The 15,069-nt window shown below is 48.3% G+C and overlaps 2 long non-coding RNA genes across 3 annotated transcripts in view; one reads left to right on the forward strand and one right to left on the reverse strand.

The window, feature by feature from the left end:
* Nucleotides 1–1,140: 1,140 nt before the first annotated feature.
* LOC123567097 (uncharacterized) overlaps nt 1,141–15,069 on the forward strand; it is a 53,217-nt gene continuing 39,288 nt past the window's right edge. For both annotated transcript variants that reach the window (XR_010578536.2, XR_010578537.2), the window contains exons 1-3: nt 1,141–1,312; nt 7,846–8,051; nt 10,596–10,739. This is a non-coding gene — a long non-coding RNA (uncharacterized lncRNA). The remainder of the gene's footprint in view (nt 1,313–7,845; nt 8,052–10,595; nt 10,740–15,069) is intronic.
* Nucleotides 11,901–12,702, reverse strand: LOC141407884 (uncharacterized). Its single transcript, XR_012419063.1, has 2 exons — nt 12,535–12,702; nt 11,901–12,387 (listed from the first exon to the last, which is right to left on the reverse strand). It is a non-coding gene; the product is annotated as an uncharacterized lncRNA (long non-coding RNA).

Below are 15,069 nucleotides of genomic sequence, written 5' to 3' on the forward strand. Positions count from 1 at the left end.
CTATGATATGAAAGATGGACGGTAACAAGCGTTGCTGAGGATGTGGGACAATCAGGGCCCTTGGACACTGCTGCTGGGAATGAGAGTGGTGCAGCCACTTTGGAAAAGAGTTTGGCGGTTCCCCAAGAAGTTAAGCCCATCCAGCAAGTCCACTCCTACGTATGCATCTAAGAGAATGGAAAATGTGCATTCACACAAAACCTTGTACGTGAACGTTCATAGCAGCATTGTTCATAGTAACCAAGAGGTGGGGACAGCTCCGACTCAGGTGTTCATCTGGTGAATGGATCAACAGCATGTGGAATAGCCATAGGAGGAAATACCCAGCCATAAAATGGAACAAAGTACCGACTTATGCACCAGCATGAATAACTCTTGATGCTAAGATAAGTAAGCCTGATGCAAAAGGCTTACTTATTGTGGAATTCCTCTGGTATGCAAATCCATAGATACAGACAGTGGATTGCTGGTCACCAGGGCTGGAGACGGAGGAGTGACTGCTAATGAGGATGGGATTTCTTTGATGAAAATGTTCTAGAATTAGATAGTTGTACAACCTTGTAAATATACTAAGACCCACTGAATTTTATACTTTGAAAGGGTGAATTCCACAGTATGTGAATTATGTCTTAATAAAAATTGTTTCAGAAAAAAAGTACAGACATAAATCACTCAATGACAGATATGTTCTGAGAAATGTGTCCTTAGGTGATTTTGTTAATGTATGAACATTGAAGTGTACTTACACAAACCTGGATGGCAGAGCCTACTGCACACCTAGGCTGTATGGTATGACCTATTGCTCCCATGCTGCAAATCTGTACAGCATGTCCCTGTACTGACTCTTGTGGGTAACTGTAAAAAAATGGTCAGTATTTGTGTATCTAGGCATATCTGAACGTAGAAAAGGTACAGTAGAAATACCATATTATAATCTATGGGACCACCATCCTATGTGTGGTCTGTTGTTGACCAAAAGGTCGTCATGCAGTGCATGATTGCATTTAAAAAATCAGCTGAGAGATATGTCCTTTCTGTGAACTCTGAGTATTAAATGTCAAGCGCCTTTCTTCAGGAGAGGTTCTTCAGGGTATGGTGGTAACAAAGGGTTGCAGACACCCACACTGTTTCCTCATGCAGGGCCACTGGAGGAGGATGAGTTGGAAACGTAGCTGACACTGGAGGCCCAAGCAGGCATCTACCTCAAACCCAATGTGAATCTCAGGACAGGTTTGCTCAGCTTGATGGGTGGGCGGGAAGAAGACGCGACGACCGAGAAGCAAAAGTGGAACCTTAGAGTCATGAGAGGACGGTGAGTTTGAAGGCATGGGAGCCCTGCCCACTAGTCACATGGACCTCATGAATGCCTGACCCTGGCCAACCCCATCAGCACTTCCTCCTCTGTGTGTGTGTGGGGGGCAGGGTGTGTGGGCATGGCGGGGAACAGGGGTTTAGCAGCAGTGAGACTCAGGCATTTTCAGGCCGGTAGGAACCAAGCCGCTCTGAGACGCAGTCTGGCCACAACCACCATCCCCTGGGAGGAGAGGGTTGGCAAGACCTGGTGGACCATTAGGGAGTGGCCTGAAGTTTAGGGCAGAGGTTCTGCCCAAAGGGGAATGGGATTCTGCGGGGGGACCGGGATGCAGCCACAGTGGGGGAGCAGGGGCAGGTAGGAGGGAGCAGGGATGCTCCAAGTTTAGGGGCATGTTCTGCTGGAGTCGGTCACTTTGGGGTCACTAGCAAGCAAGCCTCCTGGTATCTCTGCTTTGGGGTGCCCTGTCCTGTGACTCACTGTAACCAATGAAGCAGGAGGGAGTGACAGGGAAGTGTGCCAGTTCCAGGCCTAAGCTCGAGGAGGCCTAAGCTTCTGCTTTTGCACTGGGGGAGCCTGAGCTGGCGCATAGTGTGCTGAACCCCGAGACTTGTGGAGAGAGTGAGGTGCAGCTGCCCCAGCCTCCCAGCTGAGCCTGGCCCCACTGACCCTTCAGCTCTAGGCAGCATGTGCCTGACTGCTGGCCAGGCCAGCAGGAGATGTCCCCAGCAGAACCCAGCCCTGCTTGCAGAATCCTGGCAAATAAAGTGACCGTTAATTTAAGTGGCTGAGTTTTGGGGTAGCTGAAACTCCCACTCCAAGTCTATCCTCTGGCTCCTGCCTGGTGGGCAGAGGTAGCTGATCCACCTCCTGCTCTGGACAGACCTGGCTCTGGCACTGGGAGGACTTGATGCCACAGGGAGAGACTCCATGAGTGACACTGGCATGGGCAGGCTAGCAAATAGGGTACCAGCAGAAGTGGCCTGAGTTGGGTGGTATCTCTGTGCCCGAGGGGTCTGGGGCAGGTACTCCCAGGCAGTGCTAATCTGCCCATGGCCCACGGGACATCTTGGAGCTCAGCTGACTGGTTTTTGCCCACTGTGGCTCAATCTACAGCGTTGTCCAAAGCATCCTTCACAGGCTGCCAGGCATAAAGCATGTCTGGGTTATCTGGTTCCTCACCGAGTGGGCGTCAAGCTCAGCGTCTGACACACGTGGACTCAAACTAGCTACATGGAGGAATGCGTGAGAGGCGAGCCTTCCCCCGGGGCTTCCGTGGTGGATCCCTTATAGCCCTCACCAGACCCTGAGCCATTCTCTGTAGCCAGACTGAAGGCGTTGGGAGGCCAGGGATAGATCTGGAAGGGGTGCTGTGCACACAGGAAGTGCCCGGCAATGCTTGTGGCATGAAGAAGTGTGGGAGATGGAGAGCCTCAACCTCTTCTAGTTGCTTTTGCTGCAGGCAGGTGTGGTGTGCACATGCACAGGACAGAGCTGATAAAGACTGACCTTCGTCTCCTCCTGGGAGGCACAGAGAGTCCGATGTCCGTTATGTGTCAATAATTCTGCGTTATTTAAAATTTAGCTATTGTGACCAAAACACATTTATTTATTTATTTATTTATTTATTTATTTATTTATTTATTTATTTTATTTTATTACACTTTAAGTTCTAGCGTAGATGTGCACAACATGCCGGTTTGTTACATATGTATACATGTGCCATGTTGGTGTGCTGCACCCATTAACTCGTCATTTACATTAGGTATATCTCCTAATGCTATCCCTCCCCACTCCCCTCACCCCACACCAGGCCCTTCCTATGATGTTCCCCTTCCTGTGTCCTAGTGTTCTCATTGTTCAGACCAACACTCATTTATAAACTCAACTGTCAGTATCTCTTGCCATCTTCTCATCCCTTGAGGGTCAGAGGACCCTCAAGATGGATCAGCAGTGACCTTGTGCATGTGGAGAGGGGCCCCGGGGGTGTGGAGCCTGCTGGGCATTGCAGAGCTGGCAGTGCCTCTGTGTCATTGCTCCATGGAGTCTGTCTGCCCCCAGCTCCACTCCTCCCATGTCACCATCCCCAGCCCACCCCACACATTTCCACTCTGAAACTCTGTGAGATGTGAGGGTCTGTCTGTGTGTTTTCAATGAATGCAAGTGTACTACCTATCTCCTATTTCTTACCTCTGCTCTCAGCCTGATGCTCTTCAGATTAACCACGGTCCTTCATGGGCCTCCGGCATTGCTTTGTGTAGCTGTTAGTCTTTTTTTTTTTTTTTTTTTTCTCCTGTAGCCCAAGCTGGAGTGCAGTGGCACAATCTTGGCTCACTGCAACTTTTACCTCCGGGGCTCAAGTGATCTCCTGCCTCAGCCTCCCAAGTAGCTGGACTACAGGTGTGTGCCACCACATCTGGTTAATCTTTTTGTATTTTTAGTAGAGACGGGGTTTCACCATGTTGCCCTGGGTGGTCTCAAACTCCTGAGCACAGGCGATCCGCCTGCCTCAGCCTCCCAAAGTGCTGGGATTACAGGCATGAGCCACTGTTCCCAGTCGGCTGTTAGTCTTTTTATGTGCCTTTGACATTCAGTTACTTGCTCCTTCAGATGGTGGCATGCGGGTTGTCTTGAATGCTATCACAACACCTGAAGAACATCCCTGTGTGTTTCCTCAGGACACCTGGGAGGAGAATCAATGGGTCATCGCCACCTTTTTTCCCCCAGATTTATCACTAAGTATTTTGTAGTTTTTGATGTTTGTTATAGGTCATATTTTCCTGTTTCTTTATGTGCTTGGTAATTTTTGATTGGCAGTCATAGATTGTGAATTTTACCTTGTTGGCTGCTGGACACTTATGTGTTTCTAAAATATTTTTGAGCTTTTTTCCGGGATGCAATGAAGTTATTTGGAAATGGTTGGATCTATTTGGGTCTGGCTTTTAAACATTGTTAGTGGAACAAGTAAGAGAGGCTTTTAGTTGAGGGCTGACATTTCCACAAATGGGGCCAGATTCTTCAAGGATTCTCCTCAGTGCCTGGTGTGGCTGGTGGGAGCTGACACCACTTCTGGCCCAGAGTGGGAGTGATGACAACTCCCTGTCTCCCTTTCCAGCCATTCCTTCCCATGTCAGGAGGCTTCCTTGCAGCATGTGCTGATCAGTTCTCATCTGATCCACCACTGTACAGAGAGGTCCAGGAGGCAAGGTGCTGAGATTATCTGTCTACAGTTCTGTGAGTGAGTTGCCATGGATGTGGGTTCTCCTGCTTAGTCAAGCCTTCCATGACCACAGTCCCAGCTGCACCTTGACCACCAACCTGTGAGAGACCCCAAGTCAGAAACTCCACACCCAACTAAGCCACACCCAATCCCTGCCCTCAGATGCTGTGTGAAATAGTACATGCTTGGAGTGCTAAGCCAATAGGCTTGGGGTAATCTATTTTGTAGCAGGAGATAACCAGCACATATGCTAATGTGTGCCCACCTGTACACCTATGCACACATGCTCCCTCCATCCATGCCTTCTGCTCCCTTCTATCCCCATGTTCCCGACCAATGCCTTTTGAGGCTCAGCTTCCCTACCAGATGCCCTTGATTCTTTTAGAGGGAGGAACTCTCCTGTGGATGACCCTAGACCCTTCTCTGTGCCTACACTTTAAGGACACCTGTCTTCTACCTTGTTATCACCTTTCCTGTGTGATTTCTGCCTCCCTTCCCACTCTGTGTTTCCTGAGGGCAGGAGCTGGGCCAGGGACATGAACATCTGTGACTCCATATCTGGTTGTCCCACTGTGGAGATGTCACATGCCCTCACACACCACAGCAAAACCCTCTCCTACATCTGACCCTGTAGAGCTCACCTGACACCACACATGCATCCATGCCTGGGTTTCCCATATTATGGGTCAGGGAAACAATTTCTCACACCTGCAGGGCTGGCTCTACTCACACACCTGAGACTTGGGCCAGAAGGAGCCTTTCAGGATATGGGACTGCTATGGTTTGAATGTGCTCCCCAAACTTTCGGTGTTGGAAACTTAGTCCCCAAATCCATATGTTTATTGGAGGTAGGGTCTTTGGAAGGTGATTGTGGTTATAAAAGGTCATTTGGGTGGGGCCCCCATGATGGGACCAGTGGCTTTATAAGAAGAGGAAGAAAGACCTGATCTGGCACAATCTTGTACTGTCTCCAAATGATGCCCTCTGCTATGTGAAACTGTAGCAGGGAGATCCCCACAAGATGCCAGTGCCATGGCTTCCCAGTCTCCAGAACTGTGTGCTTAAGACTAGATCATTTATAAAGAAAAGAGGTTTAATTGACTCACAGTTCCAAATGGCTGGGGAGGCCTCGGGAAACTTATAATCATGGCAGAAGTTGCAGAAGAAACAAAGGCCCATCTTACATGGTGACAGCCACGAGTGAGTGAACGAAGGAGGGATCCCCTTATAAAACCATCAGATCTCTTCTCACAGCTCCACTAGGCAGTGCTCCAGTGGGGACTCCTTGTGGGGGCTCCAACCCCACATTTTCCTTCCATACTGCCCTAGCAGTAGCAGAGGTTCTCCATGAGGGCTCCACCCCTGCAGCAGACTTCTGTCTGGACATCTAGGCATTTCTGTACACCCTCTGAAACATAGGCGGAGGCTCCAAATCTCAACTCTTGTCTTCTGTGCACCTGCAGGTCCAACACCATGTGGAAGTTTCCAAGGCTTGGGGCTTGCACCTTTTGAAACCATGGCCCAATGTGTACCTTGGCCCCTTTTAGCCATGGCTAGTGCTGGAGCAGCTGGGACTTGGGATGCCATGTCCCAAGGCTGCACAGATTAGCAGGGCCTGGGGCCTGTCCACAAACCATTTTTTCCTTCTAGGCCTCCAGGCCTGTGATGGGAGGGGCTGCTATGAAGAACTTTGAAATGCCCTGGAGACATTTTCCCCATTGTCTTGGCTATTAACATTCAGGTCCTTGTTACTTATGCAAATTTCTGCAGCCAGCTTGAATTTCTCCCCAGAAATTTTTTTTTTTTCTACCACGTGGTCAGGCTGCAAATTTTCTAAACTTTTATGCTCTGCTTCCCTTTTAAGTAAAAGTTCCAATTTCAAACCATCTTTGTGTGAATGTGTATGACTAAATGCTTTCAGAATCAGCCAGGTCCCTTATTGAATGCTTTGCTGCTTAGAAATGTTTTCTGCCATATACCCTAAATATTCTCTCTCAAGTTCAAAGTTCCACAGATCTCTAGGGTAGGGGCAAAATGCTGCCAGTCTCTTTACTAAAGCATAGAAAGAGTGACCTTTGCTCCAGTTTCCAATAAGTTTCTCATCTCCACCTGCGACCACCTCAGCCTGGACGTCATTGTCCCTATCACTATCAACAGTTTGATCCAAACAAGTCTCTAGAAAGTTACAAATTTTCCCACATCATTCTGTCTTCTTCTGAGCCCTCCAAACTATTCCAACCTCTGCCCATTACCCAGTTCTAAAGTTGCTTCCACGTTTTCAGGTTATCTTTATAGTAGTGCCCCACTTTTGGTACCAATTTCCTGTATTAGACCATTTTCACACTGCTATAAGGAATACCTGAGACTGGGTAATTTATAAAGAAAAGAGGTTTAATTGACTCACAGTTCTGCGTGGCTGGGGAAGCCTCAGAAAACTTACAGTCATGGTTGAAGGCAAAGGGGAAGCAGGCACTTTCTTCACAAGGTGGCGAGAAAGAGAGAGAGAAAATCCCACACTTTTAAACCATCAGATCTTGTGAGAATTCACTCACTATCACCAGAACAGCAGGTCTCTCCCTCAACAAGCAGGGATTACAATTTGAGATGACATTTTGGTGGGGCCACTGAGCCAAACCATATCAAGCAGTGACAGGGATGTGGGGAAATGGAATTTCTTAAACATGAGAGTTGAGGTTAGTACAAATGCTTACAAGAGAAATTTGGCTGAAAAGATGTATCGACTCATGTTATTTAGAAGTGTATTGCATAATATCCAAACATATGGGGATTTTCTAGTTATTTTTAAATGATTTCTAGCTTAGTTTCATGGTATATGTCCTCTGTATGACTTTGGTCCTTTGAACTTTGTTGAGTGTTGCGAATGCTCCAAGTGCTCTTGGAAGCAATGCATACTCTGCAGTTGTTGGAATTCAGGTCAAGTTGGGTCATTGTGTTGTTTCTGCTAGATCTCTGCTGATTTTTCCCTTCTTGTTCTGTCAGTTATATATAGAGAGAGGTTTGAATCTACCACTATGGTCATGGACTTGTCTACTGTTCCTTTTGGTTATGCCAGGTTTTGCTTAGGATGCATGTTATTTCATGCCACAAGTTTAGAACATTGCATTTCTGTTTGGTTGTCACCTTCTGTCATTCTAGAATGTCCCTTATCTGTATTACTGCTTCTTGTCTGACGTTAGCATTGCCACAATAGGTTTTTCTTGTCGTTTTAGTTTCAAGTCTCTGTAGCCTTATGTTACATATGTGTCTTATATGTTATTCTTGCATTAATTCTTTGGATAATTTCATTCCCTAGACATTTGCTGATGACCTTCATGCCAGATGCCCACTTGAGAGCCTGGAGAGAGTGGCATGTAGCACTTTCTGCCTGCTGAGTGGCCTGCACACACCCCTGGGATCTCTGGCTCCAGAGCCTGTGTTTATCCTGCTATGGCAAACCACACTGCCTTCTCTAAGGCAGCATCTCCTGGTGGGAAGAGTATCATCTGCTTTGAAGTTCTGGTAAGGACTCGGCTAAGTGAACGCCCACTTGTTAATTAATTCACATGATGTATGGCACACAGCAGGCTCTCGGAGGTGACGTCAGCTGTGCCTGTTGGTGTGGTCTTTGACCAGCAGTGCCAGCATCACCTGGGATGCCAGTGTTTCAAGTTTATCTGTGGGGATTCTTTGTGGTTTGTGTTGAAAATACCTCCAGGCAGGATGTAAGTTTGTGTCTGTCAGGTGCTTGGAGACTGCGGATCTAGGTCTACCTTAACCTGGATTTTCAGTTTGTACTTTTCCACCACAGAGGCAATGGGACTTCCGGCCCCAGACCACGGAGGTGTTGTCTTCTCGGCAGGCAGGCCTTTCTCTTTCAAAGCTCCAAGTTCTCCTTTCAGCGTCAGAGCTGTGTCAGTTTCCCCTGCTGTACAGCAGAGCCTCTGGCCTTGTTCTCTGGCAGGTTGTAGTGTTAGACAAGCTTCTTGCCCCCACAACCCCTTCTGCCTCAGCCAGACCCCAGGGCCCATGCTGCCCTGTGGGGGCTTTGCAACTGCTTTCTCCTTGCAAATCCTCCTCCTCACCCACTTCGGAGATATGGTAAGTCCAGGCTCGCATTCTGGCCTTACAACTCAATAGCTGTGTGACCTTGGGCTACCCTTTAAAAATTTCTCCGAATCTTGGTTTCTATGTCTGTAAAATGGCCACATTAGTACCCTAATGGCAGCTATTTCTTTATTCACTCTTTGTCTGTTCTTTCTATCCATTTTCCTTCACTTTGAGTGACTATTAACCAAGGCCAATAGAAACCGGAACCATGTATTAAATTAGATGGGACTTGACTTACAATATCATAATGTTTCCTTAGAAAATATTTCACTTTTAGATCTATTCTGCTGGCATCTTATTGCCTCTCTGATTTGCCAAGATAACAGACAACAAAACGAAGGGCCTTAACACAAAAATATCTCTTGATAGCTGTTGTAAAAAAGCTTCAACCAGAATTCAAGTAACTCTTGCTTTTAAGTCATGAGAGATAAGTAAATAGTACTGCACAAAATGACAACCTACAAAAGTGCAGACCTTTGAAGGCGTTCTGGATGTTGGCATTTAAACACCACTAGAATGTCTTCCAATCACTGGAAATTTCCCAAGACCTGGGCGTTATGTCCTTTGAGTATTTCTCAAAGGATAAAAATACACTGATTGTCCATATATTTTGAGCCCTGTACATGTAATGAGTGCTTATGCTGTATTGCCAGATGCTCTGAAAGGGGATAAAATTTTAATTAGTAGTCAATAAAATTCCTTTCCATTTTTCAATATAATAGATCTGCACACAGTTACTGCTCCCTGCTCATTATTCAGCATGGCTTCCAGTGTCACTGATTGCTTGGCAGTTGCAGGCTATGAAAAGTTCAGGGAAGTTGCTTTGCCTCTCCTCTTCTGGGTGTCATTCCCTCTATCCCATTTCCTCCAAGGGATAATTTCCAACTGGAGACAGTGATATGATGACTCCTCTGGTCCTGAGGACTTCTTTTAGGGACTCCTCTGCGGCTCACATACCCATCTGGAAAGGCCCCCTTCTTCTTCCAGCAGCTGGGGTCACAGCTCCCATAAGCAGCTCAAGAGGCGGCACTCTGCTGTGCCCCAAAGCTCCCTCGGCCTTTGGGGTCTTATTAGAGATGCCTGCCATATGCATGTTTGCACTCTGGTGGTCCCTGGGCTGGCTTTGGAAGGACAGCACCTGCTGCTATAAAAGCCACCAGGAGAAGATGCCTGATGGAGACGTAGCTAGCGCAGCAGGAGGGGCAATGTAGTATATAAAGGAATGGAGGGTAGACCCCACTTACTCATCCGTCCATCCATCCATCCACCCACCCATCCATCCATCCACCCATCCATCCATCCGTCCATCCACCCACCCACCCACAGTTCCCTCCCTGCAAACCTGCTTCCACCCAAAACTCCCTCCCCTAGCTCCCTCCACTGAAACCTCCATCTACCCAAACCTTCCTCCATCCATCCAGCCATTTATTTAGGCATTAACTAACTAACTACCTACTAGCTAACTAACTTTTCTTTAGTAAGCATTTGAAGACTCTGAGCCTGTTGCTGGGGTTACAGAAACAAGACATGGTCTTGCCCTCAAGTTGCTCAGTCTTGTGTCTGAGACTGACATGTAAGCAGAAATTCATATATAGTGTGATGAGTGCCATCACTGGAGAACATTCAAGCGGAGGGGAGAAGATTGCTTTTGGAGTGGGGAGCTCTTCACAGAATGGACGTTTGCTAGGAGGGGTGGAGACTTACCAAGGGGCTGGGGTGGGCTGAAATGGGAGTGCCTATTGACAGTGCCTACTGACAGCGTGGTAGGGACGAATGTACAGCATTCATGGACTGGGAGTGGCAGGCAGGTTGGGAGAGGGTGCAGGTGCTGGGTCTCGAGGGCCTGCAGAAGCCTTGCTGCAGGATTTGGGTTGACTCTGCAGATGAGGAATGTGAAGAAGGGGTGTGATAACAATTGGAATTGCATTTTGAAAAATAATTCTGCTTGCTCTTCAGTGAATGGACCAGAGGAAGTGAAATGAAGAAAAGAGACCAAATAGGAGGCTGTTGCTGTGGTCCAGGCAGGGGGTGCTGATGGCAGGAGATGCTGGAGGCCAGAGCCAGGGCGGGCAGTCACTGGTCAGCAGAGGATGCCATATGGTAAGTGGAGTTGGCAGAGAGCAAGGAAGAGGAACAGGCACAGATTTGAGACAACGCTCAAGCATCTAGGCTGGGAGCTGTGCTGGTGCTGGGGCCATCTGGAGCCATGGGAATTGGGCTGCTGGCTTGACAGGAACGGTCATGGCGTGATTGTGGCAGGTGGACAGTGGGTGCCATGTTCACTTTTAGGTGTCTGTGAGATGCTCAGGCGGAAAGGCCTTGCAGGTAGTTGAAACATGTTTGAAGCTCAGGTATGAACTGCAAGATGAAGACAGAGTGGATACTAGTGATGTGAGGGTGATGGAGGCAGAGGCAGGGAGGTGACTGGCGGCAGCCACAGAATTCCTTGGAGCCTCTGCAGATGCCCCAGTTCATTCACTAACAGTTCTAATAGCCAAGTCAGTGTTGGTTCATATGGAAGCTTCTGAGGAGTTAAAAGTGTTCTGCATTTCCACAGGAACTGCTGATAATTTGAATCTCTTCCATATCATTTCTGGATAATTGATGTTTGAGGTCAAATGCAGGACCTCACATCAGATGATTTTTGGCCCAATGCTAGCCTACCAGGGCCTCTCTGATTTGCTGTCAATAGATGCGCCTTGCCTCCCAGCCCTGTGCCCCTCCCGCGTGGTGGGTCCGGCCAGGTGGGTCCCGCGAGGGTCTGCCTGTGTCCCTCCCTGTGGTGGGTCCTGCGAGGGTCAGCCTATAGGCTGCCGATCAACTTTGACTAGAACAGGGCCTGGGGGCGGCTTCCCTCAAGGGTGCAGGGACTAGGCGCTAGGGAGTTTCCTTTGGGGGTGGTCTGTACCCCTGTGAACCCGCCTTTCAGTATCTCGGGACCTCCTAGCGCTCCCCCTTGGGCACCAGGATGCTGGTAGCAGGGCCTTCCTTTTGTCCTAACAGCCCCTAGTAAGTGCGCAGGCGGAGGTCCTGCGGTTGGTGCACTGCCAGCTAGCCTCCATGCACCCGATCTAACTCGTGATTTTGGTCCCTCTTCCAGTCATTTGACAGATTTGGAAGTTGGAAGAACGTGCACCGCCCATTTCCTTCAGGATAAGAGCGTGGAGGGGCGGGAAAGCCCCCTCTCTGTGTGGGGCGCTCTGGAAACCCAAATCGCAAAGTCGTCTCTTCGTTATTTGTGAAAGAATGGACAATTGTGTACCTGGTTAGAAATCTTTAATTTCACATTTCTTAAACATCAGATTTTAAAAAACGGGTAGGTCAATCGTTAGAGATACTGCATGTGGGGCGCGGGGCTGCGTTGGAGGGTGGCACCGCCTGGTGTGGAGAGCAGGCGTCGCGCGTGCGCTTAGCTGACTCTGAGGGCTCCAGAGGAGAGAGCAGTGCAGGGACCTGCAGTGGCATGATGGTGCCAGAGCTGACGTGGCTTGTCTTTCACATTCGCGAGAGGCAAGGCAACTTTCTGTGGACAAGCAATATTTCCCGATGGAGGATTAGCAGGTTGAAAAGCTGTAAATGGGCACAAACCACGTATCCTCTGCCCCGAGTCGCTGGGCAGGTGAGATGTAGAGTTCAGGCCACACCCAGACAGAAGGAAGTGCTAGAGGCGCCCCCGTCTGCTCCTCCGCCTTCTTCCCTGGGACCTCCGCACCTCTGCAGCATCCTTCACCTCATCCTGCTCTGTGCCCTGGAATATGGAGAAGGATTCAGCGCCCAGGGCTGCAGGGCCTCCCTCGCCCTTTGTGTTGGGGGCGCGTCCTTTATCTTCCGTCCGAAGGTGACGGTGTGATAATGGCAGCCCCCTACCCGCAACAAGCCTGAAGATGACACCTACTCACTCCCACTCCTCAGGGTGGGACGGCCCCTCCTCGGTCACCATCTTCACAGCCCTGAGCGCTGGGCAGTGGGCTCTTTAGGGACGTCTGGCCCCGGGTAGCAGGCAAGGACGGACTCTGGAGAGGTCTTCACAGAACTCAGGAGGCCACGGAGCGTGTCACTTGCCCTGCAGGTGTTTAAAGACCAGATGTGGGAAGGGAGTGGATACAGAGTAGGTGGCTCAGAGAGCCCAGGGATGGTGCTTCAGGGCTGTTCTGGATCTCATTCTCCTTAATTTTTGATCCATTAGCATAACAATCTCAAGCATCTCCTCCTTCAGAGGCTGAGCTCTCCTCTTTCATGTATTACTGTAATCACCTGACAGGTGCTTCCTGCCACAGCACAAACCAGATCAGCTCACTGAGACCAGGGTATTGAAGAAAAGAAGAGCTTAATGAAGGCCAGGCCAGCCATATGGAAGGTGAAGGTTTTACTCAGGTCTCTCTGAAGGCTCAGAGTCAGGGGTTTTCAAGAACAGTCTGGGGGGCAGAGGGCTAGGGAATGGGTGCTGCTGATTGGCTGGGATGCAATCACAGGGGTGTGGAAAATGGTCCTCCTTCATGGAGTCTGCCTCTGGATGGGGACCACAGGACTGATTGGGTCATGAGTCATGAGTTCACCTCTGGGTGGGGTCAGTCAGTTGCCAGAATGCAAAAATCTGATAATTATCTCAAAAGACCAATCTTAAGTTCTACAGTAGTGATGTCATCTGCAGCAGCAATTGGTTAAGTTGCAAATCTTGTGACCTCTAGAACAATGACTGGTATTAGTTAACTACACCTATATCTTAATCCCCCTTATAACCCTAACTGTGGCCTTTCATTAGTTTTACAAAGGTGGTTTAGTTTTGGGAAGGACGATTATCATCCTTGTTTTAAGGTTAAACTATAAACTAAATTCCTTCCAAACTTAGCTTGGCCTATGCCAAGGAATGACCAAGGACAGCTTGGAGTTAGAAGCAAGATGGTGTCAACTATGTCAGATTTCTCTCACTGTCAAAATTTTGCAAAGATAATTTCATTATTTCTAAAATTGTCATGATTTAAAAACACCAGGCAGCAAGTCCCTTCAGTCAGTTGAGTAAAAACAATCATTTGAGATAAAAAAATGAGCAGATAAGTTAGCTACAGGGCAATTTCCCCTATTTTCACTCAGTGGTTTTGCCTTAGGTAACTCAGAGTAACAGATATGGCAAGACATTTAACCCTGGGGCGTGGAAGAGTCTTAAAGACCTCCTGGTCTGCTCCCCTGATTTTACAGATGAGGAAACTGAGACCCAGAGATGGGATGTGATTTGTCCAAAGGATCCGTGTCTTATTCAAGGGGCACAGTGACCAGGCCAGCTTTCTGACTCCCTGTCTTGTGCCTTCCTAGCTAATAAGTGAAAGCTGCTACATCAGTTTTACAGGGTGGATGCACGTATGGGTGCTTGTGGCACTGAAAAACTGTGAGGAACCCCCACATAGGCAGACCACCACTGGAGCTCTTTTGGCTTCTAAAATCCTTTCATCAGAGAGATCTGTTACTGGACTAACCAACAGACATGTCTGTGTTGTACCTCTCATTGACAGGTTACCACAGAAGGATGTTGAGGGCTCTGTGACTTGGTCTTGCTACATTCACCCAACAAGTGGTGCAAAGAGAGATGGGGGCATCAGTGCTAGGAAGAGGGGAGGGTTCTTGGCAGAAGCAGGGAGCATCCAACGAGCTGGGGGCTGGGGTTTTGGCAGCGGGGAAAGTCAGTGCCCATGCTGTAGGTCACAGTGAAACTGACACAGGTGCCCCAAGGAGGGATCTCTAGTGCAGGCAGTGAAGGCCTTGCCTATAGAGAATTTTACAACAATAATAAAACTGTCTGACATCTCTCTGCTTGTTGTTATGGCTATGCACTGGCAATACTAAACAGTGTCAGTAATAAAATATTGCTTCCTGAAAAAATTCCTTTATTGTGTTGAGCAATAAAGAAATTCCAAGCTCCCTCAACTGACTGAATGGATCCCCTCTTGGCCAATGGAACCCCAGGGGAACCCTGGAAGCTGAATTCATGGCCATGATGAGACGGGAGATCAGATATAACCTCACTGACCCCTCCCTTGTGAACAGCCATTAGGTTTTCTTCCCTAAGAGTTAAACAGAAACTAGGCCTTTCAAAAGACTGCTAGCTGACCGTCCCAGGTACAGAGCAAAGACAAAGCATGAGATTAAGCTCATCATTCCTTCACCCCTCCCCAAGACCTCTGCTTCCTCCATTCCCTTTTTCTTCAAATGTTCACCTTATCTTATGTAAAATGTAGATTTACTTGGCGTTAACTCAAATCTCACAAATATGTAATCATTTCTCTCACTGCTGTTCCCTTTCTTATTTGGAAACTATTTGGATAAAAGAAACTTATTTGGATAAAAGAGCCACAGATGCCTCTGTGACTTGACTTTCTCCTGGGCACATCCTCCAGCTGGCTCGAAAGCCTTGATGATTTGAGACTTATGCCACAAT

Source organism: Macaca fascicularis, chromosome 10 (genome assembly GCF_037993035.2).
Source record: "Macaca fascicularis isolate 582-1 chromosome 10, T2T-MFA8v1.1".
Lineage (NCBI taxonomy): Eukaryota > Metazoa > Chordata > Mammalia > Primates > Cercopithecidae > Macaca > Macaca fascicularis.